At 39.5% G+C, this 15860-nt stretch overlaps 1 protein-coding gene across 1 annotated transcript in view; it reads left to right on the forward strand.

Moving 5' to 3' along the window:
- Positions 1 to 15860, forward strand: part of deptor (DEP domain containing MTOR-interacting protein) — an 86012-nt gene that overhangs the window by 29552 nt on the left and 40600 nt on the right. The window lies entirely within an intron of this gene.

Raw genomic sequence — 15860 nt, forward strand, 5'->3', positions numbered from 1 at the left:
AAATTAATATGGCTTTCAGGGACGATTTTATGCGGATTAAACAGATTAAGGAGTGTTACTGCCGCTTTAAGGACTGCCCACAACTCCTGAGAGCGCGGCGCGCTCCCAGCCCCCATCGACAGGCTGACACCCCGCTGAAACAACCAGATCATTTCCAACGTGAAGGCTTTGTTGATCCGGGACCTCGTCTGACTTTCACAAAAAGGCAGAAGATGTGGACATCAGCACTTTTTCCGGCACATTCCACCGTTACAGGAGTTTTTTTTCATGGAATGAAAAGCGGAGGGACGCGCCACGGAGCCGTTCATTACGCGGGACAAAACCACCTCGGTGTTGGTCTCTCAGGATGGCTTTCAGGTGGATTTCAGACGGATTCCAGTTGCTTTCCAGTCGTGTGAATATCCGATTATGATTGTGCATGAGCTGGACATGCCAGAACATGTCCTGTGAGGCTTCATCACGGCGTTTCTTTGCGCCGAGCGGCTGCCACCGCCGCACGCGCGTGAACTCCTCCGCACGTCGTCTTAATGTGGCCGAAAAAGTGCTGATGTCACAACGTCTTTTGCACAATGACATTACCAGATCAAGACAGCGTCCAGGCTTTAAAATGAATGGCACCGTTTTGTCATGGAAGAGAGCGGCTCCACCGCGCATCGCAGTGCAGCCGCTCGGCGCAACGAGAAACGCCGTGATGAAGGCCTCACAGGACATGCTTCTGGCATGTCCGCTTCATTGGCACAATCAAATCAGATATTCACATGACGGAAAGCAACCGGAATCCATCTGAAATCCACCGGAAAGCGTCCTGAGAGACCAACACCGAGGTGGGTTTTGTCCCGCGTAATGAACGGCTCCGTGGCGCGTCCCTCCGCTTTTTCTTTCCATGAAAAAAACTCCTGTAACGGTTGAATGTGCCGGAAAAAGTGCTGATGTCCACATCTTCTGCCTTTTTGTGAAAGTCAGACGAGGTCCCGGATCAACAAAGCCTTCACGTTGGAAATGATCTGGTTGTTTCAGCGGGGTGTCAGCCTGTCGATGGGGGCTGGGAGCGCACCGCGCTCTCAGGAGTTGTGGGCAGTCCTTAAAGCGACAGTAACACTCCTTAATCTGTTTAATCCCCATAAAATCATCCCTGAAAGCCATATTAATTTTTCAAACGGTGTCCACCTGGAGGTCTCTCACAGTTTCTGGAAAAAATTGATGTAGCAAAGCTCCAAATCGTTCAGACATTTATTCGCAATAAAAATCCACCGAGAGGGGTGGACCACACAACACTCAAAGCCTGCTCACAGGTGAATGACGCAACCGACAGGCATGAAAAAACTCACGCATGCGCACGAGGGTTCAAGCTTGTCTGACGCAATCACACATGATTCAAATCCATATGGTTTTTAAAAAAAAAAAATAAGGTTGGATACTTTTCTAATAGACCTCGTACACAGATAGTGAAGAGCTTTGCTCGTTAATGTCAGCGACATCGAACATATTACCCAGTACACTGATGTGAGTGACTATAGATGCCCTCCAGTTTCTTAACATGACCTTAACTTAAAAAAAACAAATGCCATAATTTTGCAAGTTATGCCATATAAGCGTAAAGTTTAAGAGTAAACATTTATCACCAGATCAATCCAAAGAGCAACTTTGTTTGGTCTATATAATGTCCCATTGACATGTCTGCCACCTGGTGGATGATCGTTGTATACTAGATTGATGATAAATTAGGAGCAGCTGTGGTTGTTGGTGAGACTGACCATTTCCATAACAATGTACCAATTCTTGTACTCGTACAGCACAGATAATATCAGCACCGGTAGTTCTGGTGCGTGCCGCTGTTCTGTGCCGCTTTTCGCAGCACGGCCTCACCTCACATTTCTTAGAACAGAAAAAGTTGAGAGGGAAAACGGGGAGAACATAAGAGATAGCAAATGTTGCTCAGGCTGAGATTTTAGCGGCTGTGCAAATTACATTTTAATTTTCTTGACAACACTTACAAACTCAAAACATTTTTTCCCATTTAGTAAATGGGAAAATACCATGGTTTCACATCCACACAACACTGTGGAAAGGGTTTTGTATGAATGTAGGCCAAACAGACACTTCTTCCTTCTTTTGTGTCTCTCTCTAATTAAGTGTGGGTTTGAAGTTGTATGTTCTTTGAATTGACCTGCTTGTCAGTTTCTTTCATTTTCCAAGCTTTGATTTGATGTTCACCAAGGCTGCTTGTTTCTATAGAAACCGTAAAGAACTGTTTTTTGCTTTCTTTTGATGGTGATGCATCAGTACCGCTGTATGGATTTGGATTAAACACATTGATTGTTGTGATATAAATAAATAGGTGCAGACACACATTTGCTTTCTCTCTTACACAAAACATACATGTGAGCTTGTTTTTGGCACTTCGGCAAATGTTGCATGGAGTCTCATCAAATCTGTGGAGATGCTTTCCAAACTAGGATTCAAACCTTCTGGTTGCAGGAAGAGCCTCAATGAAATTCAGATTGACAGTTGCTTTGTGTGTTGGGGGGAAAAAGCTTAGAACCACTGAATTCCCCCCTGAACCAAACCGGAAACAGTCTTAAAACTGTTGTTAAGCCATGTGGGGGCTGATTTATTGTCCCAAAATGGGATTTGCAGCAAGTTCCCACAATGTAATTGTGCAAGAAAATTATTGTCCCTGTCACATGATGGACACAAACATACAGACAGTGGTTGCATAAGAGGAAGAAACTATCCAAGAACAGACATCTGTCGTCTCAAAGCGATGCGTTTATGTAATCACCATGTTGCAGCCTAAGCATGCACACACACACACACACACACACCCTAAAGTTTGCTGTCAAACAAAAGAGCAGCTTCACATTTACACTGTTGATATAAGTAATCCTGCTGGAGTGTAAAATGCAGATGTCCTCCTCATGAAAACAGGATTGTTTCCATTATTTTCTGAAAAGCTGTTGTTGACCAGCTGACAAATATACTATGGTATTGCAAGTGTTGGAGTGGTGGAATGAATGAAAGGCTTTTCATTATTTTGCTTATTGGGGATCTGTATTTGTGGAAATGCAACAATTGAAGCTTGTTTTTTGTGCAACTTAATATTTTCCTGACATCTAAATCTGCTTTGTGTTTTTGTTGGCTGTTTTGGTGCTAGCATAGAAAACGTGACGTAAATTTGGATGGCGAGGTATAAAAGTGCAACACAAAGCTTTTTTCTTTTTGGGCGTGGAGGGGTTTGTACATGCTGTGGTGAGAAACTTGGAATTCTGTTTGCAACAATGCTACAATTGATACGCAACATTTTTAGGACTCTTTTTGTTTTTTGATAATTGTTGCTTCTTTGATAGCCTCCAACAGATTTGGTGGGAAGTAATGAATTTTAAAGTTACACTGCTGCAAAGGAAAAATGGCAAACATGACAACATTTGGGGTTTCAGTGTCTGTGCTCAATAAGATTATGATCAAAAACCAATATTTGCTTTGTGGCTGCAGATTTACAGTTTTAATTTCTGTCACTCTGCACCATCCAGACAATATTGCGTCTTTCTAGTTTGTGAAATGTTTTTGTTGTGTTTCAGTGAGATGAACTCGGCCGAGAAGGCGGCTGTGATTGTTCGCTACCCCCCTACAATTTGTGCCAGCTCTTTTTGCACACATCACCACTGTTTCTCTTTTAGTGTTTGAACAATGTGGGTTTTTCAGTGGCTGAGGTCAGTTTTTTTTAAGAGAAAAAAGCAGATGGCACATGTATAACCCATCCATTCGTTTTCCGTACCCTCTTTTTCCAATTAAGGGTCACAGGGAACACCAGTCTGTCACAGGGCCACATACAGACAAACACATTCACACCCGCACGCGCACCTATAGACAATTTAAAGTTTCCAATCCACCAACCTACATGTCGCTGGATGTGGGAAGAAGCCGGAGCAGCCGGCTTCTTGCCAAAGATAAGATAATAAGCTTAAAGATAATAAGCTTGTCGCTTGGGCAGGGGTGGTGGCCACGTACTTAGTGTGCTTGTTTCCAGAGCGGAAGGTTCCTGTTTCAAGATCATCCCTGCCCATTCTCCATGTAATGTGCATTTGGGTCAGGAAGGGCGTCCTGTGTAAAACCTGAGCCAAATCAATATGTGAATCCATCTCTGGTTTGCTGTGGTGACCCTGAGTAGGGGAAAAAAGGGAGAAGCCAAGGGGACTCATGGGAATTACTGTACTTATTAGGAACAAATAAATACATCACTTAGCCACATTATCTGAGCTTTAAAACAAATCATGCTTGGAGTTTTGATACAGATTTGACAGAAAATGCATTAAAACAAACTTCTTAAATATTAAAAGAACTTCTGATCTTGCAGAAAAGTGGTTGCACGAGCCACAGAACAATAAATGTGTTCAGAATGTGGACGGCGTGACCGTGGTGCTGCTGTGAGGGTTCCTTATTTGGGCTCCAGTTATGAACAATGCAGTCACACGCGGTTGCTGTTTGTCTTTGTTCCTGTCATGTCCACTTCTGTCCATCTTTTATAGCATAAGGAAGTGCTTTGATACTGAAGAGACAGAAAACACACGACCAAACAGAAGGAACTGACTTGCAGTCGGAAAAAACACTGTTCTGTGTCAGTGCCAGTACTCAAACCAGCATCCATAAAGCCCAATAAACGAATATTTCAAAATATTTTTACTGAGGCTCCTAAGTGACAGTGTTGTACGTCAGAGGTTTGAGAAAGCTTTCACAATGAGATATAAAAAGAACCGACCTGCAGCTGGAAAATATTGTTCTGCGTCAGTGCCGGTTGTCAAACCAGCATCCGTAAAGCCAAAAACATAAAAATATTTTACTGAGCGACAGAGTTGTACGTCAGGGATTGGAGAAGCCTGTTCAGCCATTGTTCTCTATATATTCATTATATAGCCATAGTTTTTGCATGGAATAATTGTGATTATATGAAAATATAGTTTGATATTCTGATTTTACTATTCATTCAGTCAGAGATCTTTGTAACAAAATATGTGGTGATAGAACTACTTCTTTTTGTCCAAACTGTACCCAGTTTTTTTTTTTTTTTTTACTTTATCTCACTTAGCTTCAGAAATACCAAGTTCTATTTCCATTATAATTCTTTTTAAAAAGTGTTAAAATTTACTTAAAAGAGCTCAAATAACTGTTTCTGAAACACTTTATTTCAAATGGGCCATTCTGAAAACAGTGTTGGTACTGGACAAACAAGACCTTTTCAAAAATTAACAGAACAGCATTAACGACTGATTTAGACAACAAATTCACTGGTTGATCTGTCACTAAGTTAAACTGAAACGCCAACTGTACTAAAGGGCCAGATAGGCTGTATTTATCAAAATTAAAATAAGAAAGGCTTGAAACATTTTAGGTTATATGTAATCAGTCAGATTTTTACTTTCTGAAATGTTTGAAAAAAATAACTTTTTTAACTTTTTGATATTCAACTTTTCTGAGATGCACCTGTGGGTCTCTGGGTCTCTATAACATGAACAGTCACAGATGGTCGAAACTATACCTTTTTGGAATTTTTATGAACAGACAAATAATGTTGGAGCATCTTTTTTATTTTGACCACTGTGTTATTCTTCAGTTGACCCCTAGCTGGCTGCCTCTTGAAAATTCAATTGGCCAATCAGAGTAATGTCTAACGCAGGGGTGCCCAACCTTTTCTGAACTGAGATCTACTTTTGAAGATGACAGTATATCGAGATCTACCAAGCTATATCAAACACCATAGTGTAGCCACAATTTATTGTGCACCAATATACACATATATAACACAATTTTCTGGCACAAAGATAAAGTTTTAACAATAATAAAGCATTATTAAAGTAAATGTGCATGGTGCATGAGTGCATGGCACTCACGCACTCTCTTTCTGTATTAGATTCCAGAATTGGACATTCATGGCAGGTGTTGCTCTGGATTTGAGCTCAATGTCATTTTTCAGTGTGAGGATATCATTTTCAATAGCACAGCTATCTAGGTTGAAGAGTGATGCCACTTCAGATGTTATATAATGCACATCTATATTTTTCCCAAAATAGAAAACAGAAAACTAACAACAGGCTCAATGGATGCAAAGTCAGTAAAGCACCTGTCAAATTCTGACAAGATGCTCTGCACTTGATCATCATAACGTGTGCTCTCAGGCTCCACAGTCTTTGTCCTGGTGCTTACGTTCTGTGTCCATGTGTGGAAAGTTCTGCAGGTCACACTGTTGCAACCTGCTTTATCAGTGTAACTTGCTTTTAAACTTGCTTTCAAATCCAAAATCTGTGCACATTCAGCATGGTTTGAATATTTCAGAAATTCTTTAATTTTGGGCAACAATTCAGAAAATCATTCCAGAAATTTACCTCTGCTGAGCCACTTAACAACTGTGTGCAGCAGATGTGTGTGTCCTCCAGCTGCGCATGGAATACATACATTCTCATACTCCTGGCCTGAACAGAACATTCATCACTCTTCATAGTTATGGGCCATTGTGCTGCTAGCCGACTTTCCAATTCCTGGACTTTTCGGTGGGCGGGGTGCATTTAGCCGGGACGTTAGCATCATAGCTGTGGTGAATCGTCTTGAAATGCCGCTTCAAATTCCCTTTCTTAAAGCCACATTTACATTGCAGATAAAACAGATGAATTTGCCATTTGAATAAATTAAAAAATAATTTTTCTGTTTTTTTTCTCCTCCACCATAAAACAAGAAGAAGAAGAAGAGCTCTTCTTCTTCTATGGCATGTAATGACAGCCGACATCCTTATTGGTGCATTGCTGCCACCTTCTGCATCAGTCTGTTATAGCAGCACTAAATCCTCTTGAGTCCAGTGACAAGATTTTTTCTTCATGCCATCAGCTGGAACTCCTTCCACGGTCGGTCGCGATCGACTGGTTGGGCACACCAGGTCTAATGGGTATTTTTTGCCAAATCTGGGGCTTGTTTCACTATTTGAAAGATTGCTTTGTAAATATTCTGTTATCCGCTGCACTAATGGACCACTGTTCTCCTGCAGAGAGCTTGGCATCGTCAAGCACCTCTATCCAGGGACTGCATAACTTGATAAACATCTCTTGATCCCAAAGTTTGAGAACCCAGAGACATGAATGTTGCTGCTGAAACAAGTGAATTTTTCGACAAGTTCAACAGTTTCACTGCATAAAAGATACATATCTGATGGCCGAGTAGAGGAAATTATTGAAATACTGGATCTTGATCTTGATCCAGATGGTTGCAAACCTGGACTAAATATGAGAACGCTGAAACGTCTGATTGTTCTCCAGCCCGGTATCAGTGGACATTATGGAGGCTGGTATAGTCCGCTCAATGAACAATGCAGCACTGACGTGTTTTTGACTGTATGCTTTAGAACTCTCATAACATGATTTGTTGATGAAAGATATTGAAATACGTAAAACAGTTCAGTGCAAACAGTGACGCCTAGGGAACATTGTCCCTCTCTTATGAAGAAATACTAGCCATATGATAATATGGCTAGTATCAGTATCATATCTGTTAATGTTCAAATCAATCATATTTGACGTCTGTAAATAAGTCATGTGTTCTGCAGGGAGTGAGTACGTAGGTGTGCACCCACTGGACAAACGTACTGTGGTCATTTTTCTTTATGAATTGAAGCTGCAGGTTTGTTCTCCCTGATGTGTTTTATAACATTGTAATTATTAACTAGACTTTTGGTCGACAGCGTGCTGCAGTCAAGTTTTAATAATTCAACAATTCAAGAGTTGTAAGAGGACACAAGGTTTTCATGTGAAGTCCTTTTTAGGATTTTCCATGGCAGGAGTCTGTAAGTGGCACCAGACAATTAAGAGCAAACACAGACATGTCAAGAATCCCAACTCTAATATAGGCCTTGGTAAAATGGCATCAATTCATTTTATTGATTATGAAATATGAAAATAATTTCATATATACTCATTAATAGATATCTATAATTTGGCAGCCTTTTATACAGTTTTGATCATATTCCCAATCAAAAACAAATATAAGGGATTAAGAGTCTTTCGCTGGCTTTCGAAAATGTTCGCAAAATGCTGTTCATAAATGAAAATTCAGTAAGGTATGTCTTCTATAATACAGAGTGTTCAATATTTTGCATATTGCAAAAGGTTGAGGTTGTCAACACAACCGATGGCCAGGTTGACCAGCAGTGGATCGACTAATGGCAGTTCACAGGAATTGTGCCTTCAACCTTTAACCTCAGCAAAAATGATGTTCTGCTCCAAACATCCAAAAGCGGTGTTGTTGTTGTAGAACTTAATGTATGTATGGCTGAACCAGTCTCATATTTTGATCCTGTTGGACTGTCCTAATTTTGGTCAGTGTTGGTTAAAATTTTCTATCTTGAAGCTTAGAATCAGGACTTGGATTATGGGTAATGTTTGTTTGTCCTTGCTTGCCAGTTCTAAGTAAGACGGCTCTAAATTCCAAGATGTTTGTGTTGACAGATGGTGGTGAGTTTTACTTATTCACAAACCCAGTCTATTAAATCTTGTACCAAACAGTTGAAGGTTTTAGTGAATAATTGAAGGCTGTCACAGCTGAACACACCGTTACGAATACACTGTAATCTGAATCAGTTTGCAGACTGTTGTGTGTCTGTTTGTGTGCTGGCGCTGCTCGCTGTCAGGACGCGTTTTAACGTGCACAGGTGAATGACAGAAAGGGCTCATTGTTTTCTTTTGAGCGGTATCCGGCTCGTCTGGTACTGTCAGTGTGAGTGACGCGTCTGAGCATCTTGAGGAGCGTCTGCACTTCTGCTTGTTGGTGTCTGTTGTTTGTCTGTCAGTCATCATCCACGACATCTCCGTGTGAACAAGGTGGCTGCAGTTGGACTGAATGCATTAAAAACATTAAACCTTTCTGAAAAGAGGAATGTTTGATTTGTGAGAAATGTTATAGGTTACGACAAATAATTTAAATATTGTTACTTGGTTATTTGTCAGATGTACAGTAGTGTTCAGAATAATAGTAGTGCTATGTGACTAAAAAGATTAATCCAGGTTTTGAGTGTATTTCTTATTGTTACATGGGAAACAAGGTACCAGTAGATTCTCACAAATCCAACAAGACCAAGCATTCATGATATGCACACTCTTAAAGGGTCCCTGCCACGCTATGACGTTTTTACATATTCTTGAAGAATAAAAAAAGTTTTTTCTACGTTGTCTTTGTTTTTTTTTTTTACCATAAAATTACACTGAACAAGTATTTAGATGTTTTGTTACTCATCTGAGAATTTGAATTTTCTGCCTCTGAGTTGACCTACTTTTTCGCTGGGACGGATGTGACGTCATTCGAGTAAATGTGTTGCAGCGGCGCTCTGTTTACCAACACGGCAGACACGGACAGCGAAGGCATAGTGCACGATTATAGCAAAGATTTAAGTGACATATCGATTGTTTTTGAAGAAGATGAGGAAGTTTCTGATGAAAGGAAGCCACGGTAAAAATAATGGGTGGCTCCAAACCGTGTATGTTCCAGCCGAACGTGACAGAAAGAGGATGAAGTGCAGCTGTCAGCTGACAGCAGCAGCGCTGAGGAGGACGATATAAGCTGCTGAATGGTTTGTTCACTCACCACTTTCTTATAAACGATCATTTATTCCTGACACGGTGTGTTTGTGTATGGAAAAAAAAAATTGAGCAGCACAACGTGCTTAAACTCAGGAGTTTGTTCTAAAATCACTGAAAATAAAGTATCTGTACATTCTGTATATATTTAATCATTTATAAGTCAGTTTCTTGTGATAGCTAATTCTTCACTTTTTATTCAAAGCAAATGATTGCAAATCTTTATCTGAAAAGCTGTAGACCCACATGGGATGGGGAAAAAGATTTCTAAATAAAAGAAAATTTTACTTCTATATTTGTTGTCAAATTTTATCAGGCATAATATTGTAGAAAAATGTTTATGGGTGATTCTTAGACTACGGGCACTTTTATGTCCCTTGATCATATTTTATGAAAAAAAGAAAAAAGGGGAAATTTCACACTTTTATAGTTATCTTTACAATGAAAGTGTTTGAAGAAAGTTGTCCTAGTAGTCTATGATGACTTTTTCACCTTTTTTCAGCATCATTATATGCAAGTATTGCCGTTTTGTGCTTGTCCCACACCCAGACTTATGATCTTCAATGATAAAAATGAATAGTAAACAAACGTTTTTTCTAATGTTTTAAAATATCTCTGAATAAAATATCAGTAAAATAATCAAAACATAATTGGGGTATTCCATGTCATACAACTGTTGTGATTTTTTTAAACAAAATGTAGTTGTCCCACACTATTTCTGTAATTTCCACCACAACAATAATGTCCCTTTAAAAAGTTTGTATGAAAGATTGTGTGGGTAGTTTCTATGGAGATAAACAGTAACATCAGAGCACATGTATATAGCGCCAAATCACAACAAACAGTTGCCCCAAGGCACTTTATATTGTAAGGCAATGGTGTGGTGGAAATTACATTTACAAGGCCAATAGTGCCCGTAGTTAAAGAATCACCCTTATGCTAAATGGAGACTTTCCTGTCTAAAATACACATACAGAACATCTGTAATCATAAATTGTATCACATCTAATCTACTTTGAATGAACAGACGTCTGAACAACAAACAGGCTGTTCAGTTTACATGCATATGTATATTAGGAAAACACAAAAATGTCAATGTTCTGTTTTTTTTTCTTCAGGTGATCATGTGAACACAATCAGCCAATGCCACTCGTGATCAAGTCTCGCTGTTGCAGGGAAATTTCTGCAGTCTTGGCGGAGATGCAACGTGGTGGCGAAAATCCTCAATGTGTCACACAGCTGGCTAGTTTCTTGATTGTGTGTTCGGATGCAGATGCCCTCAGAGTGGCACAGTATGCCTACATGATGCTCCATAATACGACTCAGCACATGAAATAGTTACAAAGTTTCATTTACATGGTTTATAGAAAAAAGTAAAAAATATTCAAATACAAAAAGAATGAACTGTTTTGAACATCAATCCATGCTATTTTTTTGTTGCAGAAAGTATCATCATATCGCCTATCAGCAATTTGTGCGGTTGTGCTGGGGACACTTGGGAAGGCACAGAAGGGTGCCACTGCCAGCTTGTGTTGTATTCAAAATAAGGAGCATTTTTCCATCACCATCATCCGACTACACTGGCTTCCAGTTTGTTCCTCTGGAGTGAGGGGTCGGGCTCATCGGTGGTACCTGGTCCGCTTGGCAGCATCAGCCTCAGCTTTGTCCGTTCACATTGGTTGCTCATTGGAGGAGGATCATTGGTCGGGATTTCTGGTCGGTTTGGTGTTTTGCAGATCTGAAGAACCTCTTTTGCTGTTACTCATATAGACTGAATAAAATGTTTTTAACAAATTGTAAAACACTTCTCATTTGAATGAAACAATGTGAAACTTATGTGAAATTGTATTTTTATTCATTTTATCATGCTATATAAAAATATACAAATAACAATCTTTTTTTTTTTCATTTTCCACATATCACATGTTGGATATGTGGCTAACTTTCTCACTGTGAATCCTCCTCTTTTCCCAGTAAGGAAAGTATATTCTGAACCTTGGTCTCTCTTGCTTTGTCTGCTTTTGTTGTCTCCCTGCATTTTTATTAAAATGAAGGGTTGCCACCAAAGTCCTAAAACAGAAGTTAAAATAACATTAACAAAAACATTGCTTATATACATTAAAAAATGCTGTTTGAAAGTTAGGGTGTTATTGAGATAACATAGACAACTTACCTGCAAAGCTGACCCTGATATGAGAAGGAGACTCGATCACGAGTGGCATCGGCTGACTGTGTTCACATGAGCACCTGAAAAAAACAGAACATTGACATTTTTGTGTTTTCCAAATATACATATGCATGTAAACTGAACAGCCTGTTTTTTGTTCAGACTTATGTTCATTTAAAGTAGATTAGATGTGATACAATTTATGATTACAGATGTTCTGTATGTGTATTTTAGACAGGAAAGTCTCCATTTAGCATAAACATTTTTCTACAATATTATCCTGATAAAATTTGACAACAGATATAGAAGTATATATAGAAACCTTAGCTGTCCATGTCTGCCGTGTTGGTAAACAGAGCGGCGCTGCGAGACATCTACTCGAATGACGTCACATCTGTCGCAGCGAAAAAGTAGGTCAACTCAGAGGCGGAAAATTCAAATTCTCAGATAGGTAACAAAACGTCTAAATACTTGTTCAGTGTAATTTTATGGTAAAAAAAAACAAACAAAGACAACATGTAGAAAAAGCTTTTTTTATTCTTCAAGAATATGTAAAAACGTCATAGCGTGACAGGGACACTTTAAGGCTATGAAATTGGGCTATTAGTAAAAAAAAAGTAGAAAAGGGGGTGTTCACAATAATAGTGTGGCATTCAGTCAGTGAGTTCATCAATTTTGTGGAACAAACAGGTGTGAATCAGGTGTCCCCTATTTAAGGATGAAGCCAGCACCTGTTGAACATGCTTTTCTCTTTGAAAGCCTGAGGAAAATGGGACATCCAAGACATTGTTCAGAAGAACAGTGTAGTTTGATTAAAAAGTTGATTGGAGAGGGGAAAACTTATACGCAGGTGCAAAAAATTATAGGCTGTTCATCTGCGATGATCTCCAATGCTTTAAAATGGACAAAAAAAAAAAAAAACGTGTGGAAGAAAACGGAAAACAACCATCAAAATGGATAGAAGAATAACCAGAATGGCAAAGGCTCACCCACCGATCAGCTCCAGGATGATCAAAGACAGTCTGGAGTTACCTGTAAGTGCTGTGACAGTTAGAAGACGCCTGTGTGAAGCTTATTTATTTGCAAGAATCCTCCACAAAGTCCCTCTGTTAAATAAAAGACGTGCAGAAGAGGTTACAATTTGCCAAAGAACACATCAACTGTCCTAAAGAGAAATGGAGGAATATTTTGTGGACTGATGAGAGTAAAATTGTTCTTTTTGGGTCCAAGGGCCGCAGACAGTTTGTGAGACGACCCCCAAACTCTGAATTCAAGCTGCAGTTCACAGTGAAGACAGTGAAGCATGGTGGTGCAAGTAGCATGATATGGGCATGTTTATCCTACTATGGTGTTGGGCCTATATATCTCATACCAGGTATCATGGATCAGTTTGGATATGTCAGAATACTTGAAGAGGTCATGTTGCCTTATGCTGAAGAGGACATGCCCTTGAAATGGGTGTTTCAACAAGACAATGACCCCACACACACTAGTAGACGAGCAAAATCTTGGTTCCAAACCAACAAAATTAATGTTTTGGAGTGGCTTGCCCAATCCCCAGACCTAAATCCAATTGAGAACTTGTGGGGTGACATCAAAAAAGCTGTTTCTGAAGCAAAACCAAGAAATGTGAATGAACTGTGGAATGTTGTTAAAGAATCTTGGAGTGGAATATCAGCTGAAAGGTGCACAAGTTGGTTGACTCCATGCCTCGCAGATGTGAAGAAATCATGAAAAACTGTGGTTATACAACTAAATACTAGTTTAGTGATTCACAGGATTGCTAAAAAAGCAGTTTGAACATAATAGTTTTGAGTTTGTAGCGTCAACAGCAAATGCTACTATTATTGTGAACACCCCCTTTTCTACTTTTTTTTTACTAATAGCCCAATTTCATAGCCTTAAGAGTGTGCATATCATGAATGCTTGGTCTTGTTGGATTTGTGAGAATCTACTGAATCTACTGGTACCTTGTTTCCCATGTAACAATAAGAAACATACTCAAAACCTGGATTAATCTTTTTAGTCACATAGCACTACTATTATTCTGAACACTACTGTAGGTAGGACTCAGACATGATCAGTACATGTTTCTACTAGTGAGAAAACAACCAGTAAAAATTCAGTCTTTAACCTCAAATGATGGAAGTATGTAGTCGGGGAAATTTTTCTGATTCTGCACAAGACGGTTGGTCCTCCAAAAGCTGCTTTATTGGCTTCAGTGGTTATTGAACAAAGTTCAAAATATGCATTCCCAATTATTTTCAGGAAAAATGTTTAATTACAGCAAATATACTCCATTTACACTAAAGTAAGTCCCTTCGTCTTCTCCCTTGTTTCACTCAGGATCACTACAGCAGACCCGAGGTAAATCTGCATGTTGATTTTGCACAAGTTTACGCCAGATGCCCTCCCTGACCCAAGTCCCCATTACATGGAGAATGGGCAGGGGTGGGTTTGAACCTGGAACCTTCTGCACTGGGAACATGCACACTAATCGCTTGGCCACCACTCCTGCACTTAAACCATAAACTACAAAAATTCAGTTCTTTTGTTCACGAGGCACACAGTAAATGTGCACTATAATAACAATAATGATGATAATAAAAATATCAAATTTTCTCAGCTGCTTACTATCTGTGTTTTTTTATCTTTTGTATTTTTAATTTTCATTTTTTATATTGTCTTTTAGGGCAGCACGGTGGCTTAGTGGTTAGTACTGTTGCCTCACAGTGAGAAGGTCGTGGGTTCAATTCCCGTGGACTTTCTGTGTGGAGTTTGCATGTTCTCCCCGTGTTTGCATGGGTTTCCTCCGGTGCTCCGGTTTCCTCCCACATCCAAAGACATGCGGGTTAGATGGATTGGAATCTTTAAAAATTGTCCTTAGGCGTGTGTGTGGGGGTGTGTCTGTGTTTGTTTGTCTGTTTGTGGCTCTGCGACAGACTGGTGTCCTGTCCTGGGTGTACCCCGCCTCGCGCCCTATGACTGCTGGGATAGGCTCCAGCCCCCCGCGACCCTTAATGCAAGTTCCTATTTATTTTGGATTGGCATGCTTTGTATATGACATTTTTATTTTTAATTGTGTATTAACTTTGGAAGCACTTTGTAGATATGGTGTGAAAGTGCTTTATAAATAAATGCTATTTTCATTGTTAAATATGTAAATGATTAGGGGGAAAAGCTCTTTGATTGGACCCATTTTAAAATGTGATGCACCACCCCGGTTGGTTGATGCATCATGGGAGAATCATAAACCCTGTTATAGATGATCCACCACATTGCTACGTGTCTACTGTGTGCAGAAACCATGAAGCACTAACAGCTGCAAGTCCAGTGAATTATTTACATCATTTCTGATCAATTCTGTGATGGTTTCATTTGTAAATTAGCTCAATGTTGCTCCCACTCATTCCACATCTCCTGCCTGTATCCATCTGTTCAACCCACACTGTTGACATCAGAAGTGTCCAATGTGAGTGGCTGCTAGTGGCGACACACTTAATTGGATATTTCCAGATTTTATTTGGCCATCATGCACATGAGAAAGTAAATCAGGTGCATATCTGATATTCTACCATTGTGACTGTGATCTGAACACAGATCAGAAATTCTTTCTTGTTTCAACTTGTTTGGAGTCAACGCTTGTACAAGAAGAAGACCAGAGTTAGCAGCAACCTTCGTACTACATAATACTTGTTTCTGACAAAAGGTTCAATTATAGCCGAAGTAAACTGACACCAAAATTATAAGAGTATGATCAGTGAGTCCTGAGATGAAACGTCCAGAGGAAGCACAGAAGACGGGCCGACAGGTGGAATATAGTGGGTTATATGTTTTTATTAAGATGAATGTGTTTCCCTGAGAGAAAAAGATCATCTTCAGCTGAAATTGTCACAGTCATCACTGTTATCTCAGGAAAAAAAAAAAAAAAAAAGTTAAACCTCTGAAGAGTGCCTGAACTGGAAATTTCTAAAGTAGACACGTCACATTGTTTATTATTTAAAATGTTCACGCAGGATATTCTAAGTAGTGCATTAAATCAACATTAAATGTGTGGTTGTGGTGTCAGTTTATTGGAGGTGTGA

This window comes from Thalassophryne amazonica, chromosome 7 (genome assembly GCF_902500255.1).
Source record: "Thalassophryne amazonica chromosome 7, fThaAma1.1, whole genome shotgun sequence".
Classification (NCBI taxonomy): domain Eukaryota; kingdom Metazoa; phylum Chordata; class Actinopteri; order Batrachoidiformes; family Batrachoididae; genus Thalassophryne; species Thalassophryne amazonica.